Source organism: Paramormyrops kingsleyae, chromosome 6 (genome assembly GCF_048594095.1).
Source record: "Paramormyrops kingsleyae isolate MSU_618 chromosome 6, PKINGS_0.4, whole genome shotgun sequence".
Taxonomy (NCBI): Eukaryota; Metazoa; Chordata; class Actinopteri; order Osteoglossiformes; family Mormyridae; genus Paramormyrops; species Paramormyrops kingsleyae.
Window position 1 is genome coordinate 39,543,548 of NC_132802.1, and position 14,815 is coordinate 39,558,362.

Consider the following 14,815-nt stretch of genomic DNA (forward strand, 5'->3'; position numbering starts at 1 on the left):
GTTTTTTCGCAATATCTCGCAAACGGAGCGAGATACGGCCTTCCTTCGCACGCGTGGCGCCTGTGCGCCAGGCCACGCCCAGCCACGCCCCCTGCACCGGCCGGGGGGCGGGGCCAGGGGGGGTGCAGCCACGCCCATTGCACCCCCCTCTCGCGATACCCTAACCCTAACCCTAACCCCTAACCCTAACCCTAACCCTAACCTTAACAACCCCTAACCCTAACCCTAACCCTAACCATAACCCTAACAACCCCTAACCCTAACCCTAACCCTAACCCTAACCGTAACAACCCCTAACCCTAACCCTAACCATAACCATAACCCCTAACCCTAACCCTAACCCCTAACCCTAACCCTAACCCTAACCCTAACCCTACTCCGGCAAGGTTGTTGTTGAGACCTAACCCGGTACGCAACTTCCAGCCCCTGACCCATCTCCACTCTGGATCGGTAACTTAAATAGTCTAAAATATTTAAGTAGGAGACTAGGAGCTAGAGGGGTTTGATGTGAGCAGGGCTTGCCTACTCCGGCAAGGTTGTTGTTGAGACCTAACCCGGTACGCAACTTCCAGACCCTGATCCATCTCCACTCTGGATCGGCAACTTAAATAGTCTAAAATATTTAAGTAGGAGACTAGGAGCTAGAGGGGTTTGATGTGAGCAGGGCTTGCCTACTCCGGCAAGGTTGTTGTTGAGACCTAACCCGGTACGCAGCTTCCAGCCCCTGATCCATCTCCACTCTGGATCGTTAACTTAAATAGTCTAAAATATTTAAGTAGGAGATTAGGATCTGGAGGTGTTTGATGTGAGCAGGGCTTGCCTACTCCGGCAAGGTTGTTGTTGAGACCTAACCCGGTACGCAGCTTCCAGCCCCTGATCCATCTCCACTCTGGATCGTTAACTTAAATAGTCTAAAATATTTAAGTAGGAGATTAGGATCTGGAGGTGTTTGATGTGAGCAGGGCTTGCCTACTCCGGCAAGGTTGTTGTTGAGACCTAACCCGGTACGCAACTTCCAGCCCCTGATCCATCTCCACTCTGGATCGGTAACTTAAATAGTCTAAAATATTTAAGTAGGAGATTAGGATCTGGAGGGGTTTGATGTGAGCAGGGCTTGCCTACTCCGGCAAGGTTGTTGATTGAGACCTAACCCGGTACGCAACTTCCAGCCCCTGATCCATCTCCACTCTGGATCGGTAACTTAAATAGTCTAAAATATTTAAGTAGGAGATTAGGATCTGGAGGGGTTTGATGTGAGCAGGGCTTGCCTACTCCGGCAAGGTTGTTGTTGAGACCTAACCCGGTACGCAACTTCCAGACCCTGATCCATCTCCACTCTGGATCGGTAACTTAAATAGTCTAAAATATTCAAGTAGGAGATTAGGAACTGGAGGGGTTTGATGTGAGCAGGGCTTGCCTACCCCGGCAAGGTTGTTGTTGAGACCTAACCCGGTACGCAACTTCCAGCCCCTGATCCATCTCCACTCTGGATCGGTAACTTAAATAGTCTAAAATATTTAGGTGGGAGATTAACCAGGTTTCCAACTTCCGGCCCCTAATTTACTCGCAGTTACAATGCCTAAACCTAAGACTTTGAGGGTCAATGCCTAACCCCTAAAAAACGAGAGATTTTGCCTAATCCTAAACCATAACCTCGGCAATAATGCCTAAACCTAAAAAACTGTGGACATTGCCTAAACCTAAATTTAACACCTTAATTTGGCTCTTTTTAACCTGATCCAGATACCTCATTCTAACCATAACCTCTTAGGAACCATAACCCTAACCATTACACCTTAGAAACCCATACTATAACCCTTACACCTTAGGAACCCAAACTCTAACCCTTACACCTTAGCCATAACAACTAGGGGAACCTAAAGCCTAATTCCTGTCTGGAATCCCAACCGCAATCCGGAACCCTTGGGCTATCGGCTATCTGGAGCCCTAACCTGGACCCCTTGGTCTAATTCCTATCTGGAACCCATGTTCTTTTTGGAACCTCTATTCCTTGTCTGGAACCCTATATCTTAAAGCCCTGCATTCTCTAATCTTAACCCTGGAGGTTTCTCAGGGTTTTCCTTCAACAGGGCGTAGTCTTCCCTGGCCGAGACTCCAATTGGTGAGTCAATCTTGAATCAACCAATAATGGATTCTACTATAACCATAGTATAGCCAGTATTAATTTCACAAAGGAGGCCCCAAGAGGCCCCATGGGAGACGAGGTCTCACCGGCGGATCCGAAAATCCATGACCCGGCCTTCATCTCGGCCGGAACCCCATGAATTTCACGAGTGTTTTCACTCGCGGTTTCAATTTTGTTCTTTTTACCCATAATGCACCTGAATGCATAATTATTTTAACCACGCCCATCAAGGATTTTTACCCATAATGCACCATTATGCATAATTATTTTAGCCACGCCCATCCAGGATTTTGACCCATAATGCACTTGGTCGATGGAAACTTTCTTTACACGTGGATATCTCGTCTTCCGTAAGTCCGATCGAGATAGAAAGCATACCACCGGACTCGTCTCGACCTCCTCTATCTACTTACGCGGTAAGTCTTTATTATTCTTCTTTATTATTTATTTTTTTCCCCCACCACGAGCGGAAAGCCGGGTTCCCATTATAGAGTACCCACTTGGCCCTGGACCTTCTTGCACACACCCCATCGTCACGAATCGTCGTTTAGACCTTCGAGACTTCCAGATCCTCATCAGGACCTTGAGCACAATCTCCAAGGCCTTTTTGAAGGCTATTTCCTTGGACTCTCCAGGAGACTCTCATCCTACTAGAACCATCAGGAAGATTCTTCTTGGACTCTGGTCGGGCCGGGAGTCTGCTCCACATCCAGTTCCCTGGGTGTCTGCTTGTTCTCCTTTTCTTGCGGACTTGACCAGACCTCTTCATAGGAGACTCACTTTCTCAACCTTGTCTGGGCAGATTGTGGTAACCTTACGGTGTCAACAAGCAATCTGTTAACCTGAACAAGGGGTAAGTATACGGCCCTCCCAGGTCCACTTGGACAGCACGTGGGATGTGGTGGTCTATGGCGTCAAAGACCTTAAACGTGGCCAAGTCTTCTATGGGGGTTAGCCCCACTCATACAACAGCACATTTTTGCACCACATACCTTTGATTCTGCCTTCCATAATTTTAGCTTAACTTTAAATCGCTAAACACTTACCTTCACAAACTTACCTTTTAGATGTAACCATTTTAGCCAAAATACTTACCGTTAAATTCCGAAACCGATAATTTTAAACAAAACTTAAAGCTTGGCACAGACCAAAATAAATTCTCTTAAAAGATCTAATTAACCACCTTTAGCTGTTAATGCCAAGCTTAGCCTAACCCTAACCCTAAATTGGCTATGGGACACGCCCCGGGACTTGATCACCCCGGGGTCCTGCCTTCGAGTGAGGGTGTCTGGTGGTAAATGGTGAAACACCCGATGATCTCGAGGTACACCACTGATGAGGTGTCCCACAATTCTTTTAAAACCGTAAACCTTTTCAATCTAAACTTCAATCTAAACTTCAATCTAAACTTCAATCTAAACTTCAAATCTACTTACCCTTCTTATGACCTAAACCTAACTTTTAACTAGCCTCAACCTTAGTCATTTTCTAACCTTAACCACTTAGGGTTATTGCCTAAACCTAAACTAAATTAGCTCTTTTGACTGCCTAAGATTACAGTTAACTAAATTAACCTTAACCTTTGTCTCTTCCTAAACCTAACCAATCGGGATATATGCCTAAACTTAACCTTTAAAAACAGGCCTAACACTTTCGGACCAAAGCCTTTAACATTTAGTAAATCATGTTAACCTAGTTAACCGTAATGTATATTGACACCAAAATAAACTTTAACCTAATACTCTAAAAACTTTTACGTTATTTAGACACCGTGGTGACTCATGAAGTATGCAATGAACGTGATTAATGGACCCTGGGAACAGAGTGACAAGCGCCGGCCCGTGCATTGCCTTTGGCTCTCTATACCAAACTGCTCTAGTCGTCAGACAGAGTGGGGAGAGTCATCGAGATAGAACTACTTACACCTAACCCTAACCATAACCCTAACCCCTAACCCTAACCCTAACCCTAACCCTAAGGCCAGTGGCCTGGTCCCTAATCCTAAGTCCCCCTTCCTAAGGCTATCTAGCCGGATCCCTAACCCCAATTCCCCATAAAATATTTACTTTGACCCTTACCTCTTTATATATAAAAATCCCCCCACTGTGTTCCCTCACTATCACCCTGACTTCCGTGGAGGAAGGAAGCGGGACACAGTGGTGGTGAGAAAAACTTTATTTGTCTCTTATTCGGCCAGGATGGAGGCGGATTGACCTGGTGGGGGTCTTGGGCACTGGGGAGTGCCTCCGGGGGACACCGGGAGTTGCGTCGGCGCTGGACATGGGATGGCGCCAGAAACAAGCAGGATGAAGCCTTAGTAAGGAAATAACCCTAGATGGGAATAAGAAACCACAGTGTGGAAATAATAGAATTTATGTGCCGGTTCAAAAGCCCCAGTGAGGGACCCGAAGCCCCAGTGGGGACATGCCCTGCAAATTAGGGAAACGGCTTGCTTACCTGCCCGCGTCGTTGCTGCTCCACTTGCTCCTCCGGATCACTTACCTGTCGTCCTGGACTCCGCTGGATCCTTCGTCTCCGTCGCCCCTGCAAAAGGAAAAAACATTAATTATTTCACATTTCAAGCCCCAGTTGGGGAATGGATGGGGTGCGTGCAAGCGGGTGGATGCACCGATGGACCTGGATTGGCCAGTGCACTTCTGTGGCCCTGGGACGCTGGGGTCACAATCTCATTCCCCTAACCCTAACCCTAACCTTAACCCTAACCCTAACCCTAACCATAACCCTAACCCCTAACCCTAACCGCTAACCCTAACCATAAGATCCCCCCTCTTTCTAACCATAAGAACCTTTTTCCCCCCCCTCTCCCTAACCATAAGACCCCCCCTCTCCCTAACCTTAAGACTCCCCCTTTCTCCCTAATCCTAAGACCCCTTCTCTCTTCCTAACCTCAAGACCCCCGCTTTCCTCCAAATCCCAAGACCCTCTCTGTTTCCCTAACCTTAAGACCCCGCTTTTACTTACCATTAATACTTACCTGAACCTGTATTTTAGATGTATGCTTCATCATTATTCTGTTTTACTTACCTCTCAGTTGGTTTAATTCTTTATTTGATTACAACTACCAGCAGGGGGCATAACATTGGTATCAGGAATACTACTGTCATTAGATACCATTCCAGGCTTTACCTGGATGGATCAACAGAAAAATAAATAATAATTAATTTAAATAGAAATGTACTTACCTTTTGATATCTTGACTACCTTATACTTACCTTCCAGGACTTTAGTCATCCAGGTCGTCGTCTCCGCCGTCATCGTCGTCACCGCCGTTACTGTCTTTTCCGTTAATAAGGTCACCATCACCTAGAATAACCCCCATTAGAGGGTCTTTCCTCCTACAAAAAAAGTAATGAATATATAAGGACAAGGGAATAGTGCTGCCAGTGCACCATAAAACACTATATGTGTTGTTTTAAACAGTAATCTTTACCTTAAACCTAACCATAACCCTAACCATAACCCTAACCGCTAACCTTAACCATAACCATAAATTAGCCTTAACCTTTATCTCTTTCTAAACCTAACCAATCAGGATATATGCCTAAACTTAACCTTTAAAACAGGCCTAACACTTTCGGACCAAAACCTTTAACATTTGGTAAATCATGTAAACCTATTTAACCATAATGTATATTGGAACCAAAACAAACTTTATCCTAATACTCTAAAAAACTTTTACATCATTGAGACAACATGTCTCATGAAGTCCGCAATGAACGTGATCTCTGGACCCTGGGAACAGAGTGACAAGCGCCGGCCCGTGCATTGCCTTTGGCTCTCTATACCAAACTGCTCTAGTCGTCAGACAGAGTGGGGAGAGTCATCGAGATAGAACTACATACACCTAACCCTAACCCTAACCCCGGGGTCCTGCCTTCGAGTGAGGGTGTCTGGTGGTAAATGGTGAAACACCCGATGATCTCAAGGTACACCACTGATGAGGTGTCCCACAATTCTTTTAAAACCGTAAACCTTTTCAATCTAAACTTCAATCTAAACTTCAATCTAAACTTCAATCTAAACTTCAATCTACTTACCCTTCTTATGACCTAAAACCTAACTTTTAATTAGCCTCAACCTTAGTCATTGTCTAACCTTAACTACTCAGGGTTATTGCCTAAACCTAAAACTAAATCAGTTCTTTTGACTACCTAATATTCCAGTTAACTAAATTAGCCTTAACCTTTGTCTCTTTTTAAACCTAACCAATCAGGATATATGCCTAAACTTAACCTTTAAATCAGGACTAACACTTTCAGACCGAAGCCTTCAACATTTATTAAATCATGTAAACCTATTTAACTGTAATGTATATTGACATCATAACAAACCTTAACCTAATACTATAAAAACTTTTACGTCATTTAGACAACATGGTGACTCATGAAGTATGCAATGAACGTGATCAACTGGACCCTGGGAACAGAGTGACAAGCGCCGGCCCGTGCATTGCCTTTGGCTCTCTATACCAAACTGCTCTAGTCGTCAGACAGAGTGGGGAGAGTCATCGAGATAGAACTCCTTACACCTAACCCTAACCCTAACCGTAGCCACTGACCGTGACCGTAACCATAACCCTCTCTTTCTAAACCTAACCAATCAGGATATATTACTAAACTTAACCTTTAAAACAGGCCTAACACTTTTGGACCAAAACCTTTAACATTTGTTAAGTCATGTAAACCAATTTAACCGTAATGTATATTGGAACCAAAACAAATTTTAACCTAATACTATAAAAAACTTTTACATCATTTAGTCACCATGTGACTCATGAAATCCGCAATGAACGTGATCACTGGACCCTGGGAACAGAGTGACAAGCGCCGGCCCGTGCATTGCCTTTCGCTCTCTATACCAAACTGCTCTAGTCGTCAGACAGAGTGGGGAGAGTCATCGAGATAGAACTACTTACACCTAACCCTAACCGCAAAATAACCCCCATGTCTAACCTTCTCATACCCCTAACCCTAACCCTCTGACATTATCTATAGTCAGGTCCATCTCTTTGCATTTATTCAACAGCTCAGGGGACTGACTTAAAACTGTTTATCTGAAAATACAGTATTGTGTTTCAATTTATGTTTCTAATTTAAAATACATATAATAGGTGGCATTAATTGACAGCATACTAACTGTTTGGGTTTTCACTGGCGAGTGTAAGTGGTCTTGAAATTTATTTCGAAGAAGCTGTTTGAAGCACTCCGAGTATTCCAGCTTCCTCCTATAAAGTATCTTCTGAGATATTTGAAAGAATATGACATTTCTTTGATCACTGCACGTTAACACAGAGACAGAAATTTCCCAGACATGTTTAAGAAGTTAAATAAAATGCCTTGGCATTACCTTTGAATGAGGAACTGCCTTTGGGAGAGGACTGGGCAACTGTGACAAAGAAAAAGATGTTTTTAGCTTCAGAAATGTATATACATTTCTGTTTGCACAAGTTATTATAATAGTTTTAATTGCCAAAATAATTAACTGGTTAAACTTACTTCACAATGCTCCTCCTCTTCCTCCTCCTCGACCAGCTGCAGCCGCAACTCCGACTGCTCCAATTCGGTATCAACTGTTGAGGATTGGCCTTCTTGGCCACCCCCAGCAGCCATCGCGACACTGCTAGCTGTTGGAAATAAATATGTTGTTTTAGCCTCACCATCACTGTTCACTTGCTGAAGTAATTGACTGTTTTCCTCCACAGGACACGTCACCTTCTCCATGATCTGCTGGTGGCAGCACCTGCCCCCCAGCAGTCTCTTCCCGACCCTCGCCGTCATTCAGAGGTGAGGGATCACAATGTGATATACTGCTGCCCGCCTCCTCGTCTGAGGAGAGGAACACAGTTGCCGACCGTCGCCTATGGGTGACAGGCGAGCTGCCTGATTCCGTCTCCGGAGACCGCTGACTGCCCTTATGCCGCGGACCCTTGCTTAGGCCCAGGGCCTCCTGGAGGAGCTGTCGGCCCCTGTGGACCTCAGCGAGCGCAGGGTCCGCGACATAAAAACGGTCAGCGGTCTCCACGCTTTGGCACATCAAATGTGCCACCAGCCGCCGCTGGTCCTCCGGGAGCCTTCTCTCTACCTGTAAACAAGAATGAGAAATCAATCACGGTCGAGACAATTTCTAAAACCAAAGGCTTTTGGATTTCGCCCGATTTTTACTTACACACGTCGAGACGCCAGATCGAATCTGAGAAATGCTGAACGACCGCGGCATGCCACACTCCAGGCACTCTCCATTACCGCGTCGTTCAGCTTCCTCATTGGCTGAAAAAAGGTAAAAAAGAAGGTCCCGGGGGCAGACGAGAAGCCGGGCAGCTGAGGACGTAGGTTTGAAAATGAAACAAACCAGCAATACTCCTTCGACAGGGCCAGGTTTGCCCTGCCGAAGGTGCCCGATGTCTTGTGATCCGTCACCTGTGAAGGGAAGACGACGAGTTAGCCAACGCGGTCGGGTCCGTGTCTGGGCACGTGCGAGACACAACACAGTTTGAGTGAAACTTTTTACAGAACTCAGACACGATCATGACATGAGCAAGTTATCGAGCACTCACGTGAATCACAACGTGGTCCCCGACTGCCTGTGCCTCAGTGACCTCCCTGACCAACATGTTAATTAGGACACTGCTGCGGTGGCCACTGTTCACAAATGCATAGGTGGCAAGAGCACCTATGCATTTGTTCCTGGTCCTAATGCTGTCAGGGCAGGCTACTAGGGCATCTGTAAGTGAAATAGAAAAACGTGAGTGTGATGTTGACAGGAAACTGCCGTCTGTAAAATGAATGCGGTTTTCACTTACCCAGGCAGTCGGAGATCCGGGAACGCAGCTCCGTCGCTAACTCGGCAAGGTTGTCCCGGGTCGGCATCCTCTGGCTCTTTTTCTCTTTTACCAGCTGCCTATGTCCAATAAATTTTTTGGCCAATATTTTACTTTGCCCTCTAAGATGCCGCAGCAGCCCATTCATGTCGCTCTGCTTTAGGCGGACACATGGGAGCTGGGCATCTATGAGGAATTGTACAAATTTTGTTACAGCCAATGTGTAATTTTTTGTTGTAGTCACCTGAAATTTCTCATTTAATTGGGAAAGCCAATCATTAATTTTTGGGAAATTATTAATAAATTTGAGGTGGGCGGGTGATGGGGCCTCATCATTATCCCACATGTAAGACACAAAGTCTTTAATATATTTTAGTTCTTGCTGCTGGTTTTGCGAACATTTGCCAGAGGAGCCGACCCGGAACACATTCTCCTTATATTTTGGGATGACAGAGTCTAAAAGTAATAAAAGAAAAGCAGAAAATTACAGTTACACCGTGTAATCACACCAGCAACAACTGCTTTGACTTTCATAGGTGGAAATTAGCGGGAGAACATTTCAAACTGGATTTAAGGAAGCACTTCTTTACACAGCGTGTAGTCAGAGTATGGAATTGTCTTCCTGATAACATAGTGCAAGCTGAATCCTTGGGTTCCTTTAAATCAGAGCTAGATAAGATTTTAACAACTCTGAGCTATTAGTTAAGTTCTCCCCAAGCGAGCTCGATGGGCCAAATGGCCTCCTCTCGTTTGTATTGTTATTATGTTCTTATACAAGACAAGACGTGAAAAAAAACTGACATGCATCTGTCAAGTCTTATGAGCATTATCATGACATTGCAATTGTAATTATTATTACTATTATTATTACCGGAGAAAAGCACCGAGGCCATCTGTGGCGACGAAGCTGCGTGGTGGTGCCGCGAGCAGTGCGCCGCCTGGTCCTCCAATTGGCGGACACGCTGTTTTAGCAGCGTCAGCTCGTCTCTTTCCTCAGAGCGTTTTGTTCTAAGATCCTGCAGAGACTGCGTCGCTGCAATTTTTTTTGCGGCGGTCACCTAGGTTTCCAGCAAGAGATGATCATGTGAAATGCTGAAACAATGAAGTGCTATAGAAACCTGAACAGATACAAATGAATTGAATGTAATGGAATACCTGATTTTTTAAATCGTCGCCGTCCAGGTTGTGCCGGACCCGCAAATGGCGGTCCAGCCTCACCAAATTTGTGGACAGGCAGTGGGCCACTGGACAATTCAGTGGCCCAGCATACCTGCCCGACAGTGCCGCATATAGCAGCCTCCTCTCCTTTGTGCTGTCCACCCGGTGGACATCACGCAGGTGGACTGACACATTCAGATATCGCACCCGGCAGAGGGGGCAAGCCTGCGGCTTCCTTCTCATTGTCAATTAGATCTAGAAATCAAAAATATTTCCGAACAACGATTGACCATCTGTACAGAAGCACATTTGATTGCATATACTTCACAGTGCATTTCATTGCTTTATGCATTAAGTGGTAAGTTGTTTCTTTAAAATGTTTAATTTTGAATTACAGGTTAAATGACGTCATAAACCTAATGCTGGAGGCACTGGCGCCACTAGTGGCAATATATGCATAAGCAGAGGTTGACATGACTGCTACAAGGAGGTATTAGTCTCCTCATTTAAACTCTGCTCCCCCCCTCGCCCGCCAAAAAAGCAGTTACAGCAAAGGCAATATGCGTTGTTAAACAGCATTGGTTTCAAAGCCAGACACACCACAATCGATTGTTTTAAACCAGTGCAAATCGATAATTTAATTACGTCTAAACATGGAGCTATACAGCATTTATGCATTGTGAAACAGGTACTTTGACGATTTATATAATGCATTTCTTGAAGTTTAAATGTACTTTACCAAAATCCGTCAAATCACTTTCAGATGTCGGCGTCCCTCTCCCTACTATCGCTGACAAAGGAGATGTTCGCGTGCACCCTTTTAACTGCGCTTGCCCCGCCTAGTGAAATAAATTGCGGGCGCAAAGCCCTCAATTACTACAACGTCACTTTCAAGTAACCAGTAATATGAATGTTAAAAATCTGTGATGTCTAAGTATCTGCACCAACTGTATGCTTAAAACCTGTAATATAAATGGTTAAAATCCATGACGTTTAGAAATTTGCATGGACAGTAGCTCATACAGCAGACAACATGAAAAGCTCAGAGACACTGATTATAAATGAAACACCTTTTATTTTTCACCGTGATATTCTAGCAGAAACGGAAAAGCTATGGACTTGTGTAAGGTGCGTAAAATCACTGTGACTCAAAAGCACCCACCTTACACGCCCTGCACCTTTTCCTATTTCTGTACTTTTTTTTTTGAATTGCATTAAAACAAGCTTTATATTTATTGAACAAAAGTCTAGTGTGGTCTTACAATAGGGGAAAAAATATAATGAAGGACACCATCCCTGTCACTGCTGTGCTCATGAAACTTGGCACACTGATTGATAGGTACACCTAGTATATCTCTGTGAAATTTCAGCCAGCTAGGTCACAGAGTTCAGCTGAAGGACCGCCTCAAGTGACCTTGCCCCATTTACTATTAAAACGAAATTAAAACATAAATTTGAAAATCTACCAAACATGTTCTATAACTGCTGCATTCTTGAAACTTGGCACGTTAATTCATACTTATATCTAGTATGAGCACGCCGAATTTCAGAGCCCTAGCTCGTACGGTTCGGCCGTAGCGGCCGGTCAGCTTCGTTTGAGGCCTAGTTTGCCTAACTTGGCAAATTTTAAAGCCCGCTGCGGCTGAGTGGTAAGGGCTGCACGAATGAACCTTGGCACACTTATTCATACATGTAACTAGTTTATCTGCGTGAAATTTCAAGCCCCTAGCTCGCACGGTTCAGCTGCAGGACCCTCTCAGGTTACCCGCCACTTTAAAAGCGATTTGAAATGTAAACGTACATGGCCCCTACACATGTTCTGTAACTACTGCATTCTTGAAACTTGGCAAGTTAATTCATACTTATATCTAGTATGAGCATGCCGAATTTCAGAGCCCTAGCTCGTACGGTTCGGCCGTAGCAGCTGGTCAGCTTCGTTTGAGACCTAGTCTCATTTCTTAGCATTGGCATATATCGCCTAAGTTAGCAAACTCTAAAGCCCATTGCGGCTGAGTGGTAAGTGCTGCACTAATGAAACTTGGCACACTTATTCAGACATGTAACTAGTTTATCTGTGTGAAATTTCAAGCCCCTAGCTCACACGGTTCAGCCGCAGGACCCCCTCAGGTTACCTGCCACTTTAGTGCTTAAAAGAGATTTGAAATGTAAACGTACATGGCCCCTACACATGTTCTGTAACTACTGCATTCTTGGAACTTGGCAAGTTAATTCATACTTATATCTAGTATGAGCATGCCGAATTTCAGAGCCCTAGCTCGTACGGTTCGGCCGTAGCAGCTGGTCAGCTTCGTTTGAGGCCTAGGTTTTAATGTCTCCATTGACTTAACATTCCCTAACTTGGCAAATTCTAAAGCCCACTGCGGCTCAGTGGTAAGGGCTGCGCTAATGAAACTTGGCACACTTATTCATACATGAAACTAGTTTATCTGTGTGAGATTTCAAGCCCCTAGCTCACACGGTTCAGCTGCAGGACCCCCTCAGGTTACCTGCCACTTTAGCGCTTAAAAGGGATTTAAAATGTAAACCTACATGGCCCCCACGCATGTTCTGTAACTCCTGCGCTCTTGAAACTTGGCACGTTAATTCATACTTATATCTAGTATGAGCACGCCGAATTTCAGAGCCCTAGCTCGTACGGTTCGGCCGTAGCGGCCGGTCAGCTTCGTTTGAGGCCTAGTATTTAATATCTCCATTAATGTGCATTGCCTAACTTGACAAGTTCTAAAGCCCGCTGCGGCTCAGTGGTAAGGTCTGCACTCATGAGACGTTGCAGACTTAAGACATCTAGTTTATTCATAGCCAAATGCTTTAAAGAGTAAAATAAGACTCTTGCAGGCACTGATTGCAGCAAACACTTTTAATTTTTTTTTAAACAAAAACTAACATTAAATCAGACCGCAGTTTTCTTCTCCGCCTCATGCTCTCTGTAATAGAGATAAGCACAAGAGACATGGCCTATGAGCATCATCAGTCAGAAAAGTAAAAACAAATAGTGGTGTCAAGATAAATGTTAACTAACAGTTGGATCTGTCTGAGGAGGTCTTTTAGATTTTCTAAGCTGAGCTCCTTTTCAAAACAAATTTGCTGGAGCCTCGGGCATGACTGCAAGACTTCCTCTATCTAGAGAGAGAGAGAAAGTTCTGTCTTTGTTTCCAATTTTTAAAAGCCAATTATATTAGATGACAGCATACTTACAGTTTCTTCTTCTATTACGTTGTCCAAACAGCGGCTAAACATGGCCGTCAGCTCTGCCTTTACATTGTCAAAATTTTCAAATGCAGCGACCAGGTCAACATATAGATTTGCCTGCTGTATTTTAGGAAAAACAGACATATCTTTCGTGACTACACACACACACACACACACACACATATATATATATATATATATATATATATATATATATATATATATATATATATATATATATATATAGCACGCCCATTTATAAAACAAGGCCCAATGTCTCACCATTCTCAATCGCTTATGTGTCCGCAGGAGACGGGGAGTCTCGTTTTGGTCTGCCTAATAAAACACAACAGAGACATGTCTATGTACATGTGTTTCAAATTAATACAAACCATCATGATGCTTCAATTGCAAAGATAATTAAAATCAAACTTATTACAGAACATGCTGCCTTCTCTTCCACTTCCGTCGGAGTCGATGGAACTGTGAGAGCTGTCACAAGTGAGTACATTAAATTTACATTAGGGATGTAAATTTAAAAATTGAACAAACTTGTTTTGTAAAGTGTGTGCTCATGAGACTTTGTAAAGTACTTGATATATATCTAGTTAATGCATGCCAAAATTTCAGACCGCTAACTGATACGGCTAGGCCGACGCCCACTCAGCTTAACTTTTAATATTACCTTCAAGCTATGTACATTGGCTCAAGTAAACTGACTTACCTGTATCATCCTCCTCCCCCCAGCCTGGATTGACCATTTCAATCTCTGGGGAACTGCCCCCAGGTTGCTTATCACCATCACTATCTGCAAAAAGTCATGCTTTAATAGATGTTCTGAACAAGCAGTAGATCATGAAAGCACTCTGAAATATCTGAACAATCAGTGGATCATGAAAGCATTATTCACAGTCTGAACAACCAGTAGGTCATGAAAGCATTATTCACTATCTAAAAGTTTAAAAACTATGAAAGCATCATTTAATTGCTGAACCTCAAATTAAATTAAAGCATTATTTACTATCAGAACATTTAACAACTACGAAAGCATGGCGACGTGCCATCTACGTTTGTTAATTAAAGTCTGCTTTAACATCTGATTAAACAACAACACGCACTGTGGAAGACTTACTTCCAGACATTAGATAATGTTTTAAAAACTTTAAAAACACTTACAGGATTTCTGGTAGCAGTGTTGACGGTGTAATCCTAAGAGTAGCTTCTTCGCGTTACTCTCAGCAAAGCCAACAAGAAGGACAAAGTATCGCGTAGCTTTGTAACTAAGTACACTGCAGTCGAACCAATAGAAAGCCGTTGCTAGGCAGATTTCTCCATGTACGCTGCAGTGCCTCACCATTGGCTTATTAAACGTCGGCTTAAAGTACAACACGCACTGTGAAAAAGTAACTTTCGGACTTTAATGTTAGAAGCATAAACTGTGACATAACATTAAAGCTACGCCA

At 43.9% G+C, this 14,815-nt stretch overlaps 1 long non-coding RNA gene across 1 annotated transcript; it reads right to left on the reverse strand.

The window, feature by feature from the left end:
• Positions 1 to 13,134: 13,134 nt before the first annotated feature.
• Positions 13,135 to 14,566, reverse strand: LOC140591813 (uncharacterized). Its single transcript, XR_011992112.1, has 6 exons — positions 14,529 to 14,566; positions 14,077 to 14,160; positions 13,792 to 13,844; positions 13,635 to 13,688; positions 13,359 to 13,472; positions 13,135 to 13,283 (listed from the first exon to the last, which is right to left on the reverse strand). It is a non-coding gene; the product is annotated as an uncharacterized lncRNA (long non-coding RNA).
• Positions 14,567 to 14,815: the final 249 nt, after the last annotated feature.